This window comes from Falco biarmicus, chromosome 15, assembly GCF_023638135.1.
Source record: "Falco biarmicus isolate bFalBia1 chromosome 15, bFalBia1.pri, whole genome shotgun sequence".
NCBI classification, from domain to species: Eukaryota; Metazoa; Chordata; class Aves; order Falconiformes; family Falconidae; genus Falco; species Falco biarmicus.
The window spans coordinates 4,039,647-4,064,500 of NC_079302.1; the positions used below are offsets into that span (position 1 = coordinate 4,039,647).

Below are 24,854 nucleotides of genomic sequence, written 5' to 3' on the forward strand. Positions count from 1 at the left end.
TTAAAAAAAACCCCAAACCCTCCGTGCTTTATCTAAGCTCATCACAGTCTTTCTCTCACATGGGGGATATAGGTCCTTCATGTCATGTCCTAGTATTGTTATAAACAAAACTCTTTAAAATGTCTTTTTCTCTTCTTTCCTTTTATTATAATGGGAAAACTGCTCTTGTATTCTGCCACATGAAAGTAGATTTGCCTTCATTTGTGGCCATGCTGATTACAAAGCCTTGGAGATCTTTAATTAAATCGCTTGGGTTTTGTGTATTTCTTTCAAAGAAAACCATCAAAATAGCATTTGTGACTCATTACAATTATAACAGCGATGCTATCGTATTTGCCTTCTTATATTACTTATTTTGATCAAAAACGCTGCATGCCACGCATACCTTTAGCAGCTCGCGGGTGTGCATCCCTCCTGCACCGGGAAGGCGATGCTCCCCAGCAGCGCTGAGGCATGGCTGGCCTTGGCATCCGCCAAGGGGAACCGAGCACATCTCTAGCTGGTTTATCACTCTGCTGAAAGCCACGAAGTCAAGACATTTTACACATACTCAAAGCCAACACCTACAAGTGACTGGAATAAGCACAGAATTTATTCTTGATATATCTGTATCATTGGGGTGTCCTGAAAGCTGTTGCATGTTGCATTCAGTACACTGGTGCTGACCTGCCTTGCTCAAAATTGCTCTCCAGAGGGTTTCTCTCTTGCCTTTTCCCCTGTTTTTTTTAAGAGCAACAGGGCCCTGGCAAGGTAATTCAGTGTCTGCATTGCCTTCTCTGGCCCTTCAGCCCACCAGCTGAAGTAACCAGCTATATCGACCGCAGAGCCCCTGTTCTGCTGGAGATCGTTGTACGTGGGCGCCTGTGTTAACTGTGCTGAGTTTCTTGTTCTCTGGTTTTTTTACCCCCTCTGTTACATCAGTACAATGCAACTTTTTTAGACCAGGGATGGGGCTCATTGACTCCTGCAGGGACACTGCAGCCCAGCAGATAACTGGTGCCACGACAGCCCCCAGCAAAGGATAACATCAGAGTTACAAGCTTTCTGGGGAGATTAATCCCACCAAAACTAGCCATGCCCTATGACTGTCACTGTGACACAGTGACACAGCTCCTGGGGCACAGACCTCTTCTTAAAGACAGAGGTTACTGTGGAGAAAGACCAGAAATGAGAGCAAGGCTTTGAAGGGCTCTATGATGGGGATGAGAAAAGGGCTATCTCCCACCCGTGGTAATCTGGAACACTTTGTGGGTTATATTTTAAGGGCAGACATGCCCTGAGTTTTACTCCTTAAGATGGGATCAGGATATTCCCCTGCTGTTGTTCCTAATGAAGTTGCAGCAGAGGTCCCTCCGCTTTTGCATGAGGTTCTGGGTAGGTCTGGCTGCAAACGGGGTGGACCATGAGGGCTTTTTAAGAGAGGACAGGGATGGAGTTGCTGACTCCCCAGCTGATCTCACAGGTCCCACCTGTGGGAGAAATTGCAGAGGGGCTTCATGACTATGCAGGCATGATTTATCAAAGCTTGAGGATACCCTAAAACCACATTGCTCATTTGTCCATAGTCCTTGCAGGACTCCTCATCTGTGGTGGCCTCAAAAGCCACCCTTCGTGTGATCATGTCCGAGTGGCAGGGGGGGAGCAACACATGCCTTTTCCCACTGCTGCTTCCACTTGCTGGGGCTGGGGAGAAGGCAGTCCTGGCCCCAGTGCTGTCGCACTGATGATGATTGCCACTGGCACGTGTTTCCTCATGTTTGGTTTCCGATACTGCGGGACATCCCTGCTGCCTGGCGAGTGGCATGTGGGTATAATCAGTCTCAGGCAATTTATTTTTACTACCCTGCGTAAACACTGTGCTGAAATTGTCACTGTGATTTAGGAGGTGCCAGATTTTTCTGTTAGTGATTTTTTTTTTCTTTTTTTTTCTCGACACCTTCCACTCCGTCTCTGGAATAACACTTCACAAGCAGCTTTCACCAAGGCTTTCCCCGGTGATGGGACATGTCATTGAAGTCTGAGCTCTGCCTCTCCAGCCTTCCCTAGGCGCTTTCTTGGAGACTGTAAGAAGAAGAGACAAAATTACCTTTCTTTTTTGCCCAACAACCATTTTATGTGCTGAAAATAGAAGTATCATTTTAAATGAGCCACTCAGAGAGACATAATCACCCAAATACAGATGAAATCACTTAAAAATTTTGAAACTGGCAACCTCATATATTTTAATTATAGACTACAGTGATATTCTGCTGAAAGCAATTATGTTGTAGCTCTTCCCACACACAGGCAGTCCCAGTTGTGCTTCACAAAGACCAGCAGTTAAGCATATAAGGCATCATGTATGGGTTTGGTTTTTTTTTTTTACATCCATTTTTTTCAGCACTTTGAAATAAGGCAAGAGATTCAATGTCTGGACATGGCCTTATTGCATGTATGTGGGGTGCATTTAGGTAGGCGAGCCTAGGTGCGTTGATTGCAGCAGCAGAAACACATATCTGCTGCGAGAACAAGTTTTTTTCCCCCACTTTTTGAAAGGCCTCTTGTTTTTGCAATGAAAATGGCCGTCCCTGCTTCGTCAGGACTTTTTAAACTTGCCACGGCCAGAAAAGATACTTCTGTTTAAAATCAGAGAAATGATCCACTAAAAAGCTTCAAATGAAAGATATCTATTTCACCGCGTTGGACTGGCCAACAAGCGTGGCTTGCTGAAATGTGGTTGAGACACTCAGATACAGTTCATGCTACTGATACCCCTTGCTCGCCCTTCAAAATTAGCCCAGATGAATGGGGCCTTTTGTAGTGAGGAAAGAAACGGGCAGAAATCACAATAATCTCTTTCTAGCCAGGCTTCTGTAGTGCGGGGTGAGTCAACGGCTCTGCCTGGTGCTGGAGAAGAAGGAAAACAGCAATTTCTCAGCGGTTTCCTTGGCATGTTGGAAACTGAAGGCGATCTTCTCACACGTAGCTCATTGCACCTCGGGCTGGTCGCTCCCGTTGACTCAGTTCCAGCCATTTAAGGGCCACGAGGCTGTGGAGCATGAACCACATCCTTCACAGCCCAGCACCATGGCTGAGCAGGTTTGACCCAGCCTGGCACGCTGGTACACCTCGGTGGTGGGAGGTGGCGAGCATCTTCTGGCTTTGGAGCACGGTGGCTTTTGACTTTTCCATGCACGCTTCCCAAGCCAAAGCCTTTGCTCTCAGTGAGAAGTTTTACTTCTTTCCTGTTATTCTAAAACTAAGTACTTTGCACATTTGGGAAGTATTATTAAGTAATAGTCTGAGTGACGGTCTGTGGTTGGAGTTAATTTCTTCCAGTTCTCAAAGTGTCTAATTACACTTTCTTCAATGCTAACTGTACAGATTGTTTCAAATGTGCAAAGACCTCTTGTTTAAATTAAAAAAAAAAAGAAAAAGAAAAAAAAAAAAAAGAAAGAAAACCCTCAGTTCATCCATCCAGAATGCAGGTCTGGGACTAGAGGCATAATCCAAATGTCTTCTGACTTCAACACCCTTCATGGTTCTGTACATCTTCCCCCCAGTACCTTTGAAAGAATAAAAAAACAACAAGCCAGATGCTACCTGGTGTAAATCCAGATCATCCCTTTTATACAGTTCCAATATTCCCCACCTTAAAGCTACGTCTGTCTTTAACTTTGATCCATGTCAACTGACGAGATGGTTAGGCACATCTAGACAAGCCTGTGCCCCACTTCACTTGCGATCCCCGTGGTGAGGATGCTGTGCCTGGCTGCCTGGTCCTAGTCCAAGGCAATGCCAAGTGAAGTGGGCACTGGGAAAGGGCTTCGGGCTGGTGTGTTTCACCACAGGGTAGGAGAACATACATGGGATCTCTGGCACGTTAGCTGAAAACATCAATTTGGCAAGCCACCATAATTTGGTTGTGCTTAGAGATCACTTGAGCCTTCCTTTAATGGTTGATGGAAGAGCAACACAGCTTTTACGTGGATACATCTCTCAGAAGGAGAAATTCCCTTTGGAGGCACATTTCTACCTCTTTGCTACGGCCACTTTTCAAAAACAAACACATCCTGCAGCTGATTTTTCTGATTACAGTTTAAAATGCATTAGGTGGGCGGCAAGGGGGAGATGAGAGGGACAGAGCCACAGGTGGGGCTGTGAGAAAAGCCAGCGATACCCATCGCCCTTCGGTGTCCAGGGGACAAGCTCCGGGAAGGCACCAACAGCTTGCTGCTGCCAATGACCTTCACATCAGCCTCGGCTCAGGCTGATCACAAGTTCTTGGTCGGTCCTTGACGTTGGCCATGCTCAAAACGAGGGTTCCATGGTGATCAGATCTACTTCCCATTGTCAGATCATGAGGGGAAAAATAACACGGAGAGTTGGGAAGAGGGGGGTGAGATGGGCATCCAGCTCACGGCAACGCATGGGGCTTTGCTTTGCATGGGTGGTTTCACATGACAGCACGGGCTGATGCTGCTGATGCGTTCGCTGAGTTCTCTAAGGGATGGACACGTCCGATTGGAATGGTGGCCTACAGGACTAGGCATGGTATCCTTCCAGACTGGGCAAGCTCACACTGTGATTTATTTTTCTTTCCTGGGCTTTGTGACTGAATCAGACGGGAGAGAGGAAGTGAAGGTTTGTTCTTTCTAAAGATTTATTTCGTTACATCTGCAACAAGTCAAGAAGAGAACAGGGTAGAAAGGCTTTTGGTTTTGGGCCTGGAACAAAGCTCAGTACTTGAGATAAACAAATGGGGGGAAAGGAATTATCAAAGAAAGAGCTGGCCACAGACTTTGTTATGAGCTTTACTGTAACAAGCTGAGAAATTTTGGTAACTTAAACCAAACTGAAAGCGGACCGGACTTGCAGGGTAAAAGGAAAAGCAGATGATTGAGGTACCTCGAGGAAGAAAATGTTCTGTCTGCCTGCCTGCCTATCTCTCTCTCCTACATTGCTCGTATATGTAGATACTTGGTATGGAAAATATCCCAAGCTTTGGATTAGAGGACCCAGCAGATTTCTGCAGTGTGTGAGTTGTCCTGCCATTGACTTTGATAGTCATGAACAAGCTCTGTTGACTCATCCATCAGATGAAGTAGTGGTGCTCTATTCATTTTTACAAGATACGGAATGTGAGACAAAATGTAGGTACTGATACGGCCAGGCACTGTGTACCGGTGTGTTTTACCTGCCAAGTGTAATGTGTGATTACACACACAGCCAGAAACTACATCTACACACAAGACTTGTCTCTGAGTTGGCTGCAAAATTTTCTGGTCTTCTATTGCAAATGATCTTTGAAAAATGTTGCAGAACAACAACAATACCTTGTCCAAGTTTCTTTGGTAAGCAGGTGTTAACGATTCCTACCTAGTTCTGAGGCCGGTGTAGGAGCTGAATTACTTCGCGTAGGTCAGCAGAGGTGGTAAAAGATAACAAAAGATCTGAGAGATACTGTGTTTGTGAAAAAAACATAATTTATTTTTTTTGTGGGGAAAAAGAAAAAGGAAGGGAGGGGGAGGAGAAATGATGAAACCTTCATTTCTAGAGTGTTAAATTAACAACAGCAAAAACCACTCAAAAGAACAAACTGCATGTTAAGTAAATTTAAAAGAATTACTATAAAATGAATGCCAGCTTGCTTTCCCAGTGTTTGCAAATTCTGAGTCACCAAAATCCCTTATAGCACCTCCTAAAAAGCTTTGAGGAGTGTGCCGATGGCAGCTTCCCTCCGCTTACCCTTAGGACCACCGTGTCCCCCTTCAGGAGGCCGGTGCCTCAGGCTCTCAGCAGGAGATAACCCCTCCAGAAGGCAGCTCACCCCACCGCAGGTCCCACATTCACCAGTTACCTGTGCTGAGTGCTCTTTATCTCACTGATACCCTATCAGCCCTGTTCAGGGCAAGGCTGGTGAGATAGCAAAGTGGCACAATTAGCAGTAATTAGCCTAGTGAGAAACCTGTTCTATGGTGGTTCCTGAGATGGAGCAGGTCCATGTCTCCTGGTCCATCCAGAGAAGCTGGTGGGGTTGGGTGGCCATTGGCCTGGTAGCCAGGATGGGGTTTGTGCTGCCACATCCCTGTGCATGATGGGGCTGCGTTTAGGGGCAGAATCCCCAGGCAAATGAGGGGATGGTGCAGGTACCTTCACCCTGGGGTGGGAGGGTGTGTGGGAGGCTCACACCTCCACATGGGTGCACAGGCAGCCCACCCCATGGCGTTGTAGAACCATTGGTCTTACTAAAACTGGCCTGGCTGATCTTGCACATGATGCTCCATAACCATAAAGTACCTTGCTAGGACCTGCTGCTCCTCGCTGGGACGCCTGGGATGAGGAAATCTTGGTCTGGTGGCAAATTCAGAGAAGTGGAAAATGTGAGTCTCTCTAGTACAGTGATACTGGGGGTTTCTACAACAGCAAAGCCCTAGAGATGACCCAGCAATCAGTACACCCTAGAGAAGAAGAGGGGAAAACCTCACTAAAGGTGAGGTTTGGGATATTTTGTGCGCACGCAGCCTGATTTGCATGGCGGTCTATCTTGATTGCCCGGGGCTGGAGAGGGTCACCTCAGTTACTTGCTCCAAAAGCTGGCCTTGCCTACACTCCTTAAGCACTCACCCTTGAGATGAGGGTTGTCCTGCCTCCAACCCACAGCTCAGTCCTGCAGCGTGGACGTCCTCCCTCCTGCACGCACACAGCTCACGCATGATTAAAGCCCCTGTCCATGACATCTCCGAATTAGTGGCTTGGCCATGACAGTCATTGGTGCTGCTGGCCAGAAACCTGTAAAGCAGAAGGGAAATGGGTTTGGTGGCAGAACTACAAATACTCAATAAAACACAGCTTGTTTCGGTGCTTTTTTATGTGGTTCTGCGATGACTTTTCGTCCCCTAATTCACAGCAGAAGTCAAGCAGAGTGTAGTAGAGATTGAGCATGAATCCTTTGCGCTTGGTTAATGGGAACAATTACAGAAGTTTCTTCTTTTTCTTTTGCCAAGCTGCGATATGAAATCATTTGCTGGGTTCCTGTTTCCATGGAAACAATTAGTTTCATACCCTCTTTCATATTACACATCAATGAAGTGATTAACTAAATGAAGGCCAACACTTCGTAAATGTATTGTCTCATGCAATAATCAAGTAGCTACCAAGTACCACAATTAAATGCACTTAAAATGCAATGAAACCAGCTCCATAAAACGCTTACGAGTGTGTGAATGTTTACTGAGCTGATACGGCACATCATTTACGAGCCAAAAATGCCAACAATACCAAACGTGGGTGTTTAGGTGTTGCAGCACTTACTGGCTTTTGAGTAAAGCCTCATTTTCTCAAAGGAGCTGGTCACCTTGAGCCATCTCCAGGAAAGGGTTTAGGGACCTGTTGTGTGATGCAGATGGACTTCAGCTGCTGGCGGTGCCGAGGGCTGCCTGCCAGCCACGGGTCCATCTTGTAGGCAAAGGGTAAGCCAAGGGCAAATGACTTGCAAGACCTCCTAGCCCTGTGGTTACTGCGCTCACAGGGACGTGCCTGGTCCTCGGCCTTTCTGCAAGGACTCTCTACATATTTTCTCCTTAAAACAAAATATACAAAGAGTCCACCCGGCATGGAGTGGAATTCAGGACTCTGCCCGCTCCCTCCCAAGCACATCTGGGAGCCTTTCCTTCGCAGAGCTGAGCAGCTGCACGGTGAGAGAGGGAGGGAGGGAGGAAGGGAGACTCCCATGCTCTGCCACAGAGGAAAGCGAGGGCTGAAATGGGAATTTAATTCATGGATGCTGCAGTAGATGGCTCAGCCCGAGGCTTTTCCGTGGGACAGGGACAGGACGGCAGTGAGGTGCAGCCTGGGCTGGGCGATGGGCAGGGCCGACTTCCCAGACTTCAGACTTACAAATTCAGTTCTGAAAATGAGCCACTTGCTTAAAAGGCTCAGTAGGAGCTGGAGTAGCTTGTTTTAATGAGTAGTTAGGGAGGAATTCACAGTAAAATCCTCCATATTGGACCCTGTTTCTTTGTTTCACCGGGCAATGGATTGGAGTCTTCGCTGGTTCCAGCCCTTAGAGAAAAGGAAATTACATTTTCCCCTTCGTTCACGAAGGATTTATACACAAGCAGTTGTGCAAAAAATAACAACCTGATTTCAGTTTAGCTACTTCAGAAAATCAGAATTTTGCTTGGAGCATTCTCTTTTTTTCCCCTTTCCCTCTCTTGAAATACATCCTGGGAAGGCACTGTGATGCCCACAGAAACAGTCTCTCCCTGTTCCTGACAGTCGGCCCACGTTCAGTGACCCCTTCCACAGCTGCTTCTTGGATGAAGCCAGTTAGTTGGCCCTTCCAGACAAATGCAACAGAAATTTCACAGTGACGCTTCACATGAAATCATTTTTTGACCATAAATCCCGAGGATAACTTTTGCACAGGGGTGAATGGTTCATCGATGTGTACGAGGACCCTAGCTATCTAGTGCAATGGTATTTTCTGTAACCCTTTCTACTGACAAGCTAGCAGATGGTGAGTACCACAACATGGCACAAAAAGAAATGTTCTGTGATGGATGAAAGCCATAGACAGTGCTGCAGCTCCATCCACCTGAGATGGACACCCATCTACTTCCAGCTGACAGAGCTGTTTCTCCCCTTCTCCTACGTGCTCCCCTGCTTATTTATACTTTCCTTTGATTATACCACAGCATCTCAGCTGCAGCTCATGCTAAAAGCACCCTTGTTGCCCTACAAAAGGGTAAGATGATGCCTAGTAGGGCTGGCTGCCTTACCAGATCCGTCCTTGGTCCCATTGGACCAAGCTGCATGACCAAGGACCAAGGGTGCAGAGCACGCACGGGCCACCCTCATCCAGAAGACTTTGAAGCTGGGACTGCATCTGTGCCTGATGCATGTTTGCATGCAAATGACGCAGATGGGCAGCAAATCTGGAGAGAACAGGCTCAAGCCTGCACTTAATGGCCAGCATAAACATCCCCCTGAAACCTCTTTGCAGAGCCAGCCTCAACTCTCCCTCTGCTATTCCCCACTCCCCTTTCGCCACCCAACCTCCTGACCTTGCAAAAATATGTCTCTGAAGGGTCAGAGCTTGGGCCTGGAGCAGATGCTGATGCCTGGGATCAGGGGTGGGTGGCCTGAGGGCTGGACAGTGCAACATTCCTGTGCAGGGTCTCCGGTTGAGATAAGGCAGCCCCATGCTGTGATTTACTCCAAGGAAGCGGAGTCTGAGTCAGTCTTGCATGTTCCCTGGCAGATTAGGCAGGGGAAAGCCTTTAGAATAAAAACCTTTTAATCTGTCAGTAACGATTTTCTTTAGAAAAACATCTGATTGTATATAGCTAAAAGCACCATGTTGGTCTGGACCACAAGCCATCGCTCCCAGTCTCCAAGCCCAAACGCACTGGAATTTACCAGGGACTGAGATCATTTATTTCTGTTTTGGTTAACCCTGTGCCAAATCCTACTGGTTTTTCAATCTTCTCCTGGTTGGACTTCAGTAGCAAAGGTGAGACAAAGAGCAGCAGCACTTCCAAGTAAGAAGAGCCCACATGAGATGCTTAAATTTCAGGGCTTAGGGAGGGTCAGGGCTTTAAAAAAGGATCAACCTCTCCCCCACCAAGGTGAGCATACACCTCCTAGAGCCAGCAACTCCAGATGCAACTGTTTTGGGCCAGCTGGGAAGAGAGCAGTGAATGCTAAAAAACAGAAGAGTGGCCTCCATCCCTCAACACCCTCTCTGAAAGCTGGTATTGGTGGCCTTTCTCCCCTAAAACTGCTCTGTCACAGAGACTAAAGAATAGATCTGCAGTGGATCACCAACAGGTTCTTTCTTCTGATGGGGGTGTTCGAGTTTGCGATTGCCCCCACACAGCATGGGTGCTTCTAGGTTTAGACAACAGGTAAACCAAGGTTTTAGGATTGCAGTTCTGGGCTGGAATGCCTTATATCCAATCTTTTTACCCTTTTTTTTTATTATTATTGTAATCTCAAAATTACTGTCTCTACAGTATTTGAAAAGACATAACCCATTCACAAAACAGCTGGCTGGGATAGAGGGTGTGAGTTCCCAACCCAGCGACCCAGCAGTATGGAAAGATAACACAGACAGAGCCTGAATTCTCTCTCCAGGGGGAATTTCTTTGGGCAGTTTGATGGGAGGTTGGTGTATATGTCCCCACCAGCCCAGCCTGCCATTTCCTTCTCTTAATCCCTCACATTCCCACCGTGCTGCAGACACAGAGCCAGCGTCTGGGGAAAGGGGAGAGCCAGCCACACCAGTATGCGATCCCCTGGCCAGTCTCCATGGAAGGAGGAGACCTGCAGGAAGACTCTTCCAGCCCCATTAACTCATCCCCACTGGAGTGCAAATATAACTCGAAGGCTCACAGCTAAGAAAAAGTGAAGATACTCATGGATAAGCATGGCTGGCGTGACCGCCAGGAAAGCTCTGGACTGTGCACAGTATGACCACAAGATAAGCAGCACGTGCATTTGCAGAAACAGATGCTCTTGCAGTAGAAGCAACGCTGCAGCTAACGCCCTGCCTCTGGTCCCTCTACACCTGCCGTGCTGGCCCTTGGGACACCCAGTCCAGATGCCACCAGCCCCAGTGAGAACCTGGAGCTACCAACGAGCCACTTTTCCAGATGCAACTGGTTCCTCCTTGCATCCCTCTGGCTTTGCACCAGCTGACAGCTCAAGAGCCTTGCCTGGCCAATGTGTTTCCAGCACTGGTGGGTAATTCTTGAGAAATACATTCAGGGAAAGAAGAGTCCAAATTAGTCTGAATTATGACTCCACATCTAAGGTCACACTGAGGATATGACATCAAACCTAAGGCTGACCTAATTTAATATATAAAAAAATGTTCATCAAGCAAACAGATGACTTTGGAATTTGAGCACTTACTTCTTTTTCCCCATATACTTTCTTACGCAATTTCTTCTCCCTAGAAGAACACCAAGTTCTCTTCTTAGTTTTTTAAACAAACCAAAAGAGGTAATACTAATAATCTGGTGCACAGCTTGCAACTGTTTCTTTTGCTGCTGCAGTGAGGACCACAAATGGTCTTAACCCTATCTAAGGAAGCTCATTTAAATGAATCAGGTAACAAATAGAAAACATACAGTTTATGCAACAGCATGCAACTAAGAAATCTTCCCTTGGCAAAACAATAGGGTCATTGTATTCCCCATCTGAGAAGTCGGTAAACTCCTACTAGTCTGGGGCTGTAATGAATTAAAGGCTTTTCTGCAGCAGATACAATTGCTGTTCGTTACTAAGAAAAGCAGGCTGTCTGGGCATCTGCAGCGCGCTAAATGCAAGCGTTCATGTTCCCAGCGTAGTTAAAACTTGCAAAATAGCAGAGAGGAAGGTGATTACCAGGCTTGAGTGACTCAACTCTCTGCTGTCGTCTCCCATTTCGTAGGATATTATTTCTCAATAACACGGTAGCAGGAATGCTTCTAGACAAAACAGCTGCTGCTTTGATAGCAGAGCTTGGCAACCTGGTGGGATGGACACAAGCGCACTGACAGCTCCTCTGCTACCTGGACTATCAATGTTCATGGTTGTTGGACTCTGTCCTTGGAGGTTTTCAAGGCTCAGTTAAACAAAGCCATGGCTGACCCAGTCTAGTGCTGGTGATGGACCTGCTTTGAGCAGAGGACTGGGCTAGAGCCCTCTGAGGTCTCTCTGGATGATGCAGATCCCTGCTGAGGCAGTGGCATCAGGACAATAGGATACAGGATGGGGTATCAAGGCACCAGAGTTGGCTTTGGGCAAGGAGCTAAATCTTCCCTTGGCTATATCTCCAGCTCTAGTCAGTCAGCCTGGACAATATTGGATGTACACTCCTCATTTGGCTGGAAGGGCAGAGGTAGAGGGCGATAGGTATGAGACATTTCCAGCAGGCTCTGCACCACTACTGGAAAGCTGTAGATATTTGAACACCAGAAATGGTTAAAACTGATCTGTTAGCACTTCTGATATGCCTGTAGCAGCAATTAAGGCTTACTGTGAGACAGAAGAGATCAAATCCCGGTGGTGGAAATTAGGAAGTGAAATGCCAAGAACAATAACTAGAACAATGTCATGAATTTCCTCCACCACAGCACTGAAGGAGGGTGACAGGGAATATTTTGATGGGCCTAAATAATTCAGAGCATTGGTTTCACTTAGGAAATTCCAACTAAACATGTTTGATGCTCGTGTTTTGTTTTTAAATGTTAGTAGTGGTTTGAATTGTTACCAGGGGCATGCATCATTGGAGCAGATCCTGGGCTCCCATCTTGCTGCTCCATGCGCTCCAAACCGGTAAGCAGCTTAACAGAGCTGGGGAAAGGGAGCCGAGACCTGCGAAACTGGCTTTCTCCTGCATCCCCTTTCCCAGAGCGCACACATACCATGTGTCATGTTAAAACTGGATGCACCTGCTAGAGGAGCTGTGTGGGGGCAGACATTATGCACTAGTTATAAATCCTTAGGCTATCAACAGCCTTTAGTAAACATTTGGACAATCCTTCCTACCTCTCAGTCGTCCAAATATTTGCATCATGCAGGGCTGCTAGCCGTTTCCTGACATGCTGCATGTCTAAGAATATCCTCAGATCGTAGGTCGGTTCCAGTGTGCTGTGATGGATAGTCTTATTGGATGAAATAAATGTCCTGGGGAGAAAGAAAAAAAAAAAAAATCTGTGTCCTGATAATATATCCAGGTCAGGATGGAATGAAACAGCTTGCAGTCATGAATGGTATTTTTAGAGAGCTTTTAGGATCTGATCTGAAGCACCCAAGGGTTAATGATGAATAGCCCTGAGCTCAATTAGCGGGTATACTTCCCTCAGTGACTCGGACCACTTTGGACCAGGCTCTTGGAGAAATGGTTGAAGATGCTCCTGAAAGCTCTTCCTTCCTGCTGTGCTGAGCACAGGGCTGGAAATAGCCCGAGCCAACTTCGGATATAAAATAGGAGCCTGCTGCACCAAAGTCGGGTTTGGCAGCTCTTCCTCCAGACCAGAGCATCTCCCGGGTGAACCGCGGGAGGAGACCACTGCAATGCACAGGGTTTGTAATCTGTACGCGAACCGTTTAACGCAGCAGCGTTGCCAAACAGAAACAAAAGTTTTTCTTTTTTTTTAATCTTAATGCAGGTAGAGGAAAGCAGCCTGGACTCTACTTCAGTAGTTAATAAGGTTTAGCAGTTAATAAGGTTTAGCAGTCTTAAACACAAAACTTGTGGTTTGTGATTAAGGCTACTGTGCTAAATAACAAAGTTTGGAAGATTAAGCCTTGCAACACAGTAATTTTAGTTTTCTACTCGATACGTGACTGGTACTTTATGGCTAAATATACACTGTAAAAGCCAGCGGATTTTCTGATAGCATACTAAAGGAAATAATCGACCCACAGCTTAACCGCGGGATTAAACTGCTTGGGGTGTAACGTGGCTTTTCCACTGCAACTTCAGCTCGGACCTTTTGTTTTAATCTTCTCTTCCCTCTCAGTAAAACCACCAAAGCCACGATAAGTAAAAGCAGCGTGGCTTGCTGTCCTGCGACAGCTGAGACGGAGGGTCCTGTAAGTGCTGTTTCTAATTGCCATGTGGGGGTAACCCATGCAGAGGGTTTGCCCACCCCCAGGTGATTCCCCTCTGCCACCCCCACATCCCCCAGTTTCTCCAGCATCTCCTCTGCCTGGTCATCACTTCCTTTTGGGAAGCCCAAAGCTCCGACCCCTCTTTGGACAGACTAAACAACATCTGCGAAGTCGCCTCTCTCCCCCCCCAGCCCTCCCCGGGGAAAAGAGCCAGTCCCAGATGGACAGGAGAAAGCCGGTGTCACCAGGGAGGGCAAGCGGGGCTCCCCGGGGGTGCCGGGGAGCAGGGATGTGGCGGAAGCATAAAGCACCTGTTGGGAGGCTATTTAGGGATTAGCCAAGTGCTGACAGACAAATTGGCAAGATTAATAAGAGCAATCAAGGCTGTGTGGGCTCGAGTTGTGAGCTGACATTAATGTGACATCACTTTCATCTGCTTTTGCCTCACACCGCATAGCTGGTCTGCGGCATCATTAGTGCTTCTAGAGAGCAGCACGGTTGGATGGGGGCCTGGGGGGGAGGTGGTCTCGGAGCATGTGTACGTGGGGGTGCATGGGTGCACACGTGTGCATGGTGGGGTAGGGGACAGCCCTGTGTGCCCGTCCTTAGCTGGTCCCCAGCACGGGCTGCCCGCAGTGACCAGCGCAAGGTCCCTGCTACAGGGCAGGCACCAGTGAGGGGCTGTGTGGTTGGGGACCCCTGGACCCCCTGCCCTGCTGACCCTCACCCCCAGCACATACACAGGGCCTAGCTGGCTCTAACAGCACAGGGTTACTTTTGGTGACATTTTCTCCAAAGCCATCTGCTCTACTGGGTTTGGGTTTTTTTTTTTTGTCCTGAGAATCCTTCCTACAGAATGGCTGAATGTCACTGGGACAAAACGATGTTCCCCCCGCCCCCCCCCCCCAAAAAAAAAAAAAAAGGGGAGGGGGGCAAAGAAAAGCATAATTGAATAAAGGCTAATTCCAGGTGTGAGGAGAGAACAAAGAAACTCCTCTAGGTTTCACTAAGCCCCATGCTGGGAATCTCCCCTTCCCACAAGGTTTGACCCCCTAAGGATATTTTTAAGGGAGAAAAAGCTGTTTTCAGAGCACTCCTCTGCCTCCCAAACCTGGCAAGAAGTCCCCTGCAGCTCTAGCACAGCACAGCCATTACATGGGGAAAAATTTGGGTAGGGTTTTTGCATTTTCCCATTTTTCCTTTGGTTTGTTTTATTTTTTTAATCCCTTCCCTGCTACGTTTTCACTCACCCCAAATTTTTTCCCATCCCCTTCCAACAGCAACTTGTTTACACTCTGATTTTCTTTGTGCTCGAGTCAATGAGGAATCATAGCAGTAGTAAAACATCTGAACATACAAATCCTCCAGGTCCGCCTGTCCCTGCAGAAGAGGCTCCTTCACCCAGAGCTTTTGCCCACAAAAGGAAAGTGTTGAAAAGGAGGGAGATGCCAAACGCTGCGCACACATTTGCTCCCAGAGCTCCTGGGGGGGAGAAACCCGCTCCCAAAGTGGATCCCTCCATGCTGGGAAATTATCTAGTAGGGGCGGGAAAAAAGTCTGTAAAAATCTGATCTTTTTACCTATCGACAGTTCAAGCATGCCAAAGCAGATGGGGATAGAAATAGTGGGGGAAGCAGGAATAATTTTGGAGAGAGGGGGTTTTGTTAAGAAAATTAGGAGACTAACGCCAAAGTCAGATCCTGAAATCAAAGTAATGAGACGGATAGCTGCTTCTCCCCCCCCAAAAAAAAAAACTTCTGTATTTTTCTTTTTATGTAAATTGACTAATTGATTCATGCTTAGTTAGCATTTAAAAGGACTGGAATTATATTATATATAATTATTATTTTTTACCATCTCAAATGGTAAATTACATGGGGTTTTGAAGCAAATTTCAGGTTCTGCCTGGCTCCACCCGGCAAGGACAAACCCCTGAGCACAGCCGATGTTTGTCCCCCCGTACAGCTGACATTTTGGGGGACATGCCCCGTTTGCCACCGGGAACCCCTCTGCATCCTTGGGGGGTGCTCGGGGAGGGCGAGCTGAACGCCCCCTTCCCCTGCCCTCCTCCAGGAGCCCAGGGCTCGTTTTCGTTGTTTTTTACGGCTGATTCTTAGAGATGCTTTTCACTGCAACCCTCCTCCATCCCTCCCCACCACACCGGGAAATGCAGCCCTGACACCGGAGGGAAGGGGCAGCACAGGGTTCCCCAAAGAACCCAAATGTCTTTCCACTAAAAATAATAATTTTTTTTAAAAAAGTCGTATTTGCTCCCAAAAACTGATTAGGTTTAAAATACACAGCTTAGACCAATCCGGCAGCAACATCCCGGGCATTCAGTGGTCTGTTTGTAATCTCAGCCTTTTTCATTAACATAAACACTACTTCAACAAAAATATACACGGCCACCTACTAAGCCGGTGAAGCAAACGCGGAGCCGGTCGCGCCGCGGGGTTGAGCCGGGTCCGAGAGGCGCGGGGCGGCCGCGCTCCCCGACGGGCGGCGGGGCCGCAGCTGCGCGGGAGCCGGTGCTCAACCGCGGTCCCGATCGTGTCCCTGCCCCGGGGGGCGCGGGGAGTATCCAGAGCCATCCCACACTGCCAGTTCCCCTCTCCGGGGAAAGATGAAGGGAACAATAAAGCATTGAAGCAATCCCCCCTGGGCAGAGGGGTGCCGGGCCGGTACTCCCGCCGTTCGGCGGCGCCCGGGGCAGGGCTGGCGGCTGCGGGCAGGGCTGCGGACAGGGCTGCGGGCAGGCTGCGGGCAGGCTGCGGGCAGGGCTGCGTGCAGGCAGCGGGCAGGCTGCGGGCAGGGCTGCGGGCATGGCGGAGCGGCCGGGGCGGCAGGTACCCGCGGCCCCGACGGGGCGGGACGGGCAGCGCCCGCGGCCACGCTGCTCTACCCGCAGGAGCCGCTCCCTCCCGGCTCAGCCCAGCTTTCCAGGGAAAACTTGGGTTGTCGATGTCTCATTATTGGTTTTGCAGGAAATTAATTTCCCTTTTCGTACTTGCTTTCTTGCGTTTGTTTTGTTTTTTTTTTTTTTTTCTCTTTCGTGCTCTCTCTCATTCTCCCCTTTCCTGCCGTTCTCTTTTCTTTCTTTTTTCTTTCTCTTTTCGTCTTTCCCTTTTTCCATTTTTCCCTTTTTTATTCCTTCCTTTCTCTACCCCTTTCTCCTTTCCTTCCTTCCTTCCTCCCTTTCATTCTGTCTTTCTTTTTTGGTTTCCCTCTTTGTTTCTTTTTCTGTTATTCTCCCTTCCTTTCTTCGTCTTTTTCTCTTTTTCTTTCTTTTTCTTTCTTTCCTTCTTTCCAGCTTTTCCTCTTCCTATTTTTTCTCTTTGCCTCTATTTTTCTCTCTTTCGTTCTTAATTTTTGTTTCCCTCATTTTTGTCTCTCCGTTTCCCTGTTCCTCTGTTTCTTTCCTTCACCCTCTTTCTCACTCTCTTGCTTTTCATGTCTGTCTTCATTTCTCTCTTTTTCTCTCCTGTTTCGCCCTCATTTTTGCCTCTCCGTTTCCCTGTTCCTCTGTTTCTTTCCTTCACCCTTTCTCTCTTTCTCACTCTCTTGCTTTTCATGTCTGTCTTCATTTCTCTCTTTTTCTCTCCTGTTTCGCTCTTTTTCATATTCTCTGTCTTTCTTGTTACTTCTCGTTCTTTATCTCTTTTTCTTTCTCTCCTTTTCTTTTTTCTCTCTTTCTCTCCCTATGTCTTTCTTTCTGCCTTACTGTGTGTAGTTTGGTCTGTTCTTTCTTCTTCCTCACTCTCCTGTTCTCCCTCCTTCTCTCCCCTCCAGGACACACACACTCTCTATATACCCATGGATCTATTTCAGTGTTTGGGGGCACTTCTATTTTCCTCTTCTGGAGCTGGGGGACAAACCAGACCCCGGGCTCCGCTCCAGTCCTGCTCTGGAGCCTCTTCCCGATGTAAAGAAAATGTCCTTTCCCGCCATGCCATGCCAATGTCACAGCTCGCCTGGATTTAGTTTAATCCCCGCCGTTTGACCCTTACCGAGAGGGTTTGAACACCCCCGGGGGTCGGACCCCCTCCCTCCCAGCGCCGGGTTGCGCAGACACGTTTCGAGCGGGGTTAAGGGCTCAGCACCGCGCCCCGACGGCACCGCCCGTGGCTCGCCCCGTCCCACGCGTGGCGAGGGGGGGGGTGCACGGGCGGCCCGGGGCTGCCTCTGCCCCCAGCACCGACAGCTCCGCCAGTCCCACGGGAGCCCCGCTCCGGCGGGGGAGACGCGGCTGCGGGGGGACAGAGGTCCCCGAGCCCTCGGCGCTTTGCGTGAAGCGCTCGAATTCGATCGTTTCCAGAGGGGAAACGAATAATCCTGCGAGAAAAATTACTGTGCTGCAACCCAAGCCCTCGGGCAGCATCTTTCCTCGCAGGTAGACCGCAAAATCTGCTGGAGAAGGTGATTTGCCTCCAGTGCCTTGGCGGCCAGGCAGAAATTCCCTCATTCATCGATTTTAAGGGGGTTAGATGTAAAATGATTTTGTATATTTTAAGAACTGGAATTTAAGGGAGATTAAGGGCGCGGATCTGAGGGTGCTGTGAGAAACGCGCTGGGGGGGTTTGTAATTCAGAGAGCGACTCTGAAAACAGGAAAAACAAAACCATTGCTGGATTCGTTATTCGAATTTTTCGTGAGTTCTACGCCAGTTTTGGTGGGGTTATTTTACAGATTTCTTCCCCTTTCCTCTCCGGCTTTCGCACACGCACATCCCCTTCCCCAAGAAACCCAGATGCGCAAGGGGAGGGTGAATGCGCCCGTTCCCGTTATCAGCCCGATTCTCGCAAAAAGCAACGGTTTTGCTGCAGAAATCGGTTACCGTCGGGACATCACCACCAGCGCTGCGGGACGCCTTCCCACCTTGGCTCGGGGATTTCAAGGATCCACTGAGCATCTTTCCCGGGAATGCCAACCGACCACGCTGTTCCCCGCAGAACATTTTTTAAAGCCCCCCCAAAATCGCTTATAATATTTAACTAGGGACCTGTTGTGCAAAAGGGATCGTTTTGCTAGGCGCTCTGCTGTTTTGCTAAGGAGGTGGGAAAGATGATTAACCAATTTTTGGTGTCTTTTAACTCTGCACCGGTAACTGCGAAGCAAAGGGGGACACGAATCTGCAGCACCCCGCGTAGTGTGGCTCCACATCATTACTTGGGTGTTTACTTATTTAAAATAATAATAATAATAACGATGTGAAACGGGTTTTGCCGGGGCAGCTTCCAAGGAAAGGCATCCCTAGGTCTCTGTAAGGAGGGGAGCAGGGAGAGAAGAATTGCAGTTGTTTATAGCGGGGATTTTTCACAAAAAACACGAGTCCCGAACCCCCGCTTTGGGATGGGGAAGGGGCGGGGGGGAATAGAGTTTAGATACGGGATTTATTCTAGAAAAAAAGTTTAAAAAATCAGAAGGTTGCCCTGGGACACAGGTGGTGGCTGTGCGGGCTGAGCTGGATCCGGCCGGGAGGTCCCGCCGGGATGGGCAGGCAAAGCCCACTGCAGCCCCTCCGACCCGGGCCGGGGGCCTTTGCCTTGGCCAGTGCAGTCCCCCCCTCCGCCTGCCGCGTGCTGCCCCTTAGCCCGGGGGCTGCAAGGCCGCTCTGAAGCCCAGCCCCTCTCCCTGCAGCAAAAAACTCGGGGAAACGGCCCACGGGTGAGTTTGGGGTTTTTTCCCCCAGAGGGATGCTCCAGGGGTCCCTCCAGCGAAAGCCGCTTTTGCAAGCAGCGTGGGAGCTCCGTGGGCACAGCCCAGAGGGACAAAGCCCGTCTGCTGCACCAGGACCTTCTCGCACGCCAGGACCCTACGGGGGCTTTCCTCCCCCGGGCAGGTACCTGGGTGGGCCGGTACCTCCTGGCAGGTCGCTGTCACGACCCGGAGATGGTGCCAGCCTCGCCCGGCCCTCCCGGAGGAGCCTTGCCCTTAGCATCCTTCGCTGGCAGCCGCTCCTCTTGTCGCATCCCTCCCCACGGGGGACCGCCGCGTCCTGCGTGGATGGCTCTGCCACCGCAACCCTCTCTCCCCACTCTACAGGTGACAAGGCAGAAGGGGTGGTGGCTGCGGGGGACCCCAGGGACACTTGCCCTGGGCAACCCCCGGGTGCTGGCACCCCCTCCTCCCTCGGAGCCGGGTGATGCTCCTGCCTCAGGAAGGACCGTGCTACACAAGGTTCTTTTTCCTCCGAGGAGCCCACCCGCAGCACCGGGGACCCACTGGTGGCTCCACACGGTGGCAGAGACCGTGCGAATCACCCCCGTCCCGGGGTTTTCCCCTTAGGGATCCCGCTGCCCGCACCCCCGGCCCGGGGTACCTCGCCGCAGCCGGGCGGGCCCCCACGTCCAGGCACTGCTGTGCCCCGGGACTGAGCACCGAGGGCCAGCACAGGGAGGCCAGATCCTTCCCCAAACCCAGCGGGTTTGTTTTTTCACATCTCTCCGCGATCTTTAGTAGACGAAGCCGCCAGCTTGGCTGTTACTCAGCCCGGCAATATACCGTCCCCGCAGGGTTTAGTACCCGTGGAAGAAAATAATCCTTTTCTCCTTGATTTGGGCTATTCCGTTTTAACTTCTCGCACCTCTCCGTGGAGACGCGTTTTGCGTGATACCCCGAAACTAGGGGGCCGGGGGCCCTCGCCTGCCCGCCGCTAAAAATTACGCACACACACCGCTCCTCTAGCATCGGCACGTCGGTGCGATTTCGGCGGGGTTTTGGTTTAAAGTCGGGAAGAAAACAACGAAAATGTTCAGTCAGCCTGGAAATAAGGCTGAGCCCCGGGGCAGCCCCTCGCGCTCCCCGTCTGGAGGGGGCTCCCCTGCCCGGCTCGGCCCGGCCGGGCTTGTCGCTCCTGCAGCCGTCGGGGGCTGGAGGGGATTCCCGACCCCAAAAAGCTCAGCGGATCGAAATGTTTTTTCGACCTCGCTGTCCCCATTTCACCGCTAACCCGGGCTCTGGGGCTAGAAAAGCTGGAAATGGCTACTAATTTTATTTGCACGCCACACTGCTCTGCCAAGGAGCTGGGTGGGTGTGGGGGGGTGTGTTCATTCCCAAGGGTCCTCTTTGGGGTTCGGGGGCATCCCCAGCACCGGGCCCCGTCGCTGGAGGAGCCCCCAGGGAAGAAAACTTGTCCGAGAAAGCATGGATGTCTCAGCAATGCCAGCCTGGATTTACCTCTGGATTGACACCTGAATTTACGATTCGAGCTGTCTTTAAGGGCGAATTTGTTGAGGGATGGCCGGGAGCATCCCTCGCCTGGTCCCAGCTCTACTCCGGCTCAGCCCCGCTGTTTCTCCCGGTACCCAGGTCGCTCTGAATCCCAGTTAGTCCAAAAGCATCCCTCCCCCCTCCACCCCCCCGGGAAAGCTATCCGTCCCTGAGCAGGGATGTAAATACTTTGATATTTTCAAGATCTCTGTGGGAAGCGATTGTGCCTAAGTGGTAGCGCTCGGAGCTTATTATCGCTGGAACCGATTTGTATTGCTGGGACTGCGTCCTGCCAGAAAACTCCCAAAAAATCCAGCGCTGAAAAGGGCTGTAAATTCCTGTGCTGCAATATTTCATCGAAGGACGTCATGGAAAATGTGGGCTGGGGGGGGGGGGGGGGGGGGAGCAGTCTCGGGACGGGCAGAGGGGGGAAAAGGGTGACAAGGGGGGGGGACACGTGTAAGATTTTTCCTTTTTTTTCCCCCTTTCTGACCAAAGCCTGAACTTCTGCCTGAGACACGACGGCTGACAGCCAGCCCGCACCTCCCCACAGCCGCCTTAGGTGCTTCGGCAGCTCCGCTTCGCATCCGCTCCCGATTGCGGCTTCTTCTTCCCTAAAAGCTCCCGCAGGTCCCGCTCGGAGCCGGCGGCCGAGCTCTGCCCGCGGGGGGTGCCCGGGGGCCGGGGCTGGGCTCTGGCTGCCACCGGGAGAGGGCCCGTCTGCCACCGGGCACACGCACACGCGTGGGGCAAAGAGTTGCCGTGTGATGGACTCTCAAAAATGGTTTGGGGGTGCGTGTGTCCCCCCAGATCCCACTTCTCCTCGGTCCGTTCACCCCCTGACACCCACCCACACCCAAGCGCCTATGTCCCCAGCCTTGAGCCCCTCGCTTGAACGTACCCCCTCGGCCTTAAATAAACCTTTAGGGATCGTTTTGCTACGGATTTGGAGCCAGCGGCCACGGGGATGGTCGCGACTGAAAGAAAAAAAAAAGAAAGAAAAAACAACAAAAAACCCAAACAAACAAAAAAAAAAAAACAGCCGAGGGAAAAGGGATGGTGCTGGGCAAGAGGGAGGCGGGGGGGTGGGGTGGGGGGGTGTCCTGCGGGTGGTGTTAATGCAAAGCAGGGGCAGCGGGGAGGGGGACATGAGGCGGTCACTCCCCTCGCCCTGGGTGGTCCGGGATCGCAGGAACACCCCGGCCCCTCTCCGAGCAGCACCCAGCCCGCCTATAACAATACCACCTATATACATTTCCATACTCGGATTACACCCGGCCTGGTTGCAAAGTTGACTTCACTTAAGCAATTAGCTAGTAAAAATACCTTCGGCGCAGGAAAAGGAAGAAAGCTTGGATTTGTCTATTTTTACACAAAACACTGCCGAGTTTCGGGGGGGGTGGGTGGGGGGTGGGGGTGGCGGTTGGGAAGCGTGGCGGGGCTCGGGGGTGGTCGCGGGGAATATGCGGGGCCAGGGCGGCAAAACGGGCTCCAAACGGTGCCAGGATTAGCAGGGCTAATTGCTCTAGATGATCTTTTATTGTCGTCTTCTCCTCATTTTTTTCCCCCTTCCCTGCATCTCTCCCCTGCCGGGGGTGGGGGGGGCAGTTAGGCCACCCAACCCCCCTTAACCCCAGGACAAGCGGGTCCTGTCCACCCGCACACCATCACCCCCCTCGAATATCAGGCACAGCACAGCTTCTCTTCCCCAAGCTCGCCTTTCCCCGGTTCAGGGGCTCGGTGTAAAACCCTCCAACCTTCCTGCTATTCCCACGGCGAGGCCTATAAAACCTGCAGCGATATATTTCCATTTTTAACGTTTGCTGGCTATCATAAATATAGAGGAAACCAAATCTTCGCACTCCAAAAAGATACTGCGAGAGGGGGGAAAGGGGCACTGGTGCAGGGGCTGGTTGTCTGTGAAGGGGAATGGTTTGATTTCCACGGAGAGGTTTTGGGTTTTTTGCTCGGAGATATTTTATTTCCTAGTGGAAACGCTGCCGGTGGCGACGGTTTTGAACGCGGGTTTTACAGGAGCTCTTTACGTTGTGTTTCGAGCTCATCCCCGGGTGTTTTGGGGACAGATCGGGAAGATTCAGTCGCAGAGAGATGTAAAGCAAAGAAACCTACCCTTCTGGCGTCTTGGGGAGGGGGGGGGATGCTCGGGGAATTCGATGCGGAGCAAAGCTCAGGGTCAGCGATGCCCTCCCTCCGCAAAAATAAAAAGAAATACAGCGAGAAGCGGAGGATTTATTCTGCACCAGCTGCCCCGGAGCTGTAAGCAGCCAGGAAAGGTGATCGCTTTCCGAAAAAGCATTTTGGGGTTTTTTTTCCCCCCCTTGCCGAGCAGCCGCCCCGCTCCGCGCTCTGCTCCGCGACCCCGGACGGGAGGGCGCAGCGGCCGCCGCCTCCCCCGACAGCCCGGGCGGCCCGTTCTCCTCTTCCTCAAAGGAAAAGCTCCAGAAGTAACTCCCCCACCTCCTCTCACCCCCTCCTCGGCTACCTGCCCCTGGCCTGGGGTTCGTCCAGGGCTCTTCTCTGCCTGTCCCTGTCCCCAAAGCCCCCCTCCCCCCCCCCTCCCCCCCCTTGCCCCGGGAACAGGAGGGCCGGTGCTTTCGGCAGGATTTATTTTTCGGAGAGGGGGCAGAGGATGGGAAAGGGAAAGAAAGACGGGGAGGAAGGAGAAAAAAAAGGAGAAAAAGAAAAGCCCCTGATGTGGAATCCCTCTTGGTTGTATCACAGATGTGACAGGCGCCCCGGAGGCTGCTCACAACTGCTCGCGAATAACGCGGAGGGAGTTTGGAAACCCGATCGGTATCTTTCTTTTAAAAGGTATTAAATTGTCATTAAAAACTTTAAAAGCAAATCTGGAAGACGGGGGGCTTGGGGGGTGTCCCCCGCTCGCTGTTTGTGCAGAGGGTGCAGGGGGCCGGACCCACAGCACTGCGCTGCGGCCTGCAGCGGGGCGGGGGCGGGGGGGGGGGGGAAGTTTTTCTTCTTTTCTTTTTTTTTCTTTTCTTTCCCCTTCCTTTCCCTCTTCCTTTCCCCAGTCTTGCAAGGGAGTACTCTGCGGCAGCCAGCAGCCCTGAAAGCTCCTGCAGCCGTGCAACCCGCCCTGCCGCCCCCCGGAGCGCAGGTTTCCACGCGCGGTTCACAAGAAGGTGACAAAGGTTTCAAACGACTTACCTTAAGTGACAGGTCTCCTGATGGGACGAGGTTCAAAAGGGTGGTTTTTTTTTTGGGGGGCAGGGTAAAGAAGGGGGTCTTTGCCTCCCTGCCTTCCTATTCTCCTTCCCTCCCCCCCTTGTGCGTGCCCGTGGCACCCGCCAGAGCCGAGCACCAGGCTCCTAGGATTCAACTGCAAAACTTCAGCACAGATTTATATCCACCCCCCCGCTAAAAAAAAAAAAAAAAAAAAAAAAAGCCCAAAACACACCCAGCCGAAAAAACAAACCGAAACACCAACCCACCCTCATCCCTAGAGCAGCCTCGGAGCAGGCGAGGGGTCCGACGCCTGCTCTCATCCCCGGCGCGGCGGCGCAGGCAGAAAAGGGCATTTCGAGCGGCAGCGGGAGTTTTCGCCGATTTCTTTTTATTAAAGCACCCCCGAGCCCGTGTTTACATTGCGCAGTATAAACATCCTGCCCGGGCCCGCCGAGCTTAAAAGAGCGCACGAAGAGGGGGTTTGAGGTGGGTGAAGCTCCGCGCTGCGCGGAGGCCGCGGCCGGGCAGCGCCTCCCGCCCCCGCCGCCCGCGGAAGTTGCGCTGCCCGCAGCCCGGGCCGCACCGCCCGGCCCTCCCCACCCCCCCGCCGTGGTTCTCAGCAGTAGGTGGCAGGGGGATGGGGGGGGCCTGCCCACGCAGCGCCGCGGTCACGCGTGGGACAGCCCCCCCCCGCCCCGTCCTGGGCAGGGATGCGGCCCCCGGGGCGGGTAGGGCGGCGTGGAAAGGGCTCTTTAAAAGCTGCCCACCAGCTGGGAGCGGGGAGCGGAGGGGGGCCGGGACAGGGCGGCGGAGGGGGCCGCCCGGGAGGGCGTGGGGGAGCGGGTCGGGGCGGG

The 24,854-nt window shown here is 51.2% G+C and overlaps 1 long non-coding RNA gene across 4 annotated transcripts; it reads right to left on the reverse strand.

The window, feature by feature from the left end:
- Positions 1-171: 171 nt before the first annotated feature.
- Positions 172-24,602, reverse strand: LOC130159486 (uncharacterized). 4 transcript variants are annotated; one of them, XR_008825751.1, is made up of 4 exons: positions 23,983-24,154; positions 12,520-12,657; positions 6,607-6,771; positions 172-2,061 (listed from the first exon to the last, which is right to left on the reverse strand). It is a non-coding gene; the product is annotated as an uncharacterized LOC130159486 (long non-coding RNA). The 4 variants fall into 4 exon arrangements; XR_008825753.1 differs by lacking the exon at positions 172-2,061 and adding an exon at positions 4,779-6,333; XR_008825752.1 differs by lacking the exons at positions 172-2,061; positions 23,983-24,154 and adding an exon at positions 24,267-24,602 and having other exon boundaries at positions 4,779-6,771.
- Between the last annotated feature and the right edge of the window lie 252 nt (positions 24,603-24,854).